Source organism: Myotis davidii, unplaced genomic scaffold, assembly GCF_000327345.1.
Source record: "Myotis davidii unplaced genomic scaffold, ASM32734v1 scaffold1467, whole genome shotgun sequence".
Lineage (NCBI taxonomy): Eukaryota > Metazoa > Chordata > Mammalia > Chiroptera > Vespertilionidae > Myotis > Myotis davidii.
In genome coordinates this window covers 947304-947553 of record NW_006298267.1, presented here as the reverse complement: position 1 = coordinate 947553, position 250 = coordinate 947304, and positions in this window count along the sequence as shown.

Genomic DNA, 250 nt, shown 5'->3' with positions numbered 1-250 from the left:
TACCCGCGCGGCCTGTGGGCTCTCAGCGCAGCCGCCAGCGTATAGAGCAGCGGGTCTGTAAGCAGCCCCATGACCACCCACTGCCCCCGGAGGGACAGACGCAGGAACGGCAGACACTCCGCCCCAAGGTCACACGGTGGGAGATGACGGGGCCGGGACCCCAGTGCAGGCAGAAGATAGGGCGCCCAGCTCCCCGCTATTCCTCTGGAGTCCCCAGCACAGATCACAGCTGTGAAAGGCTCATCAGACA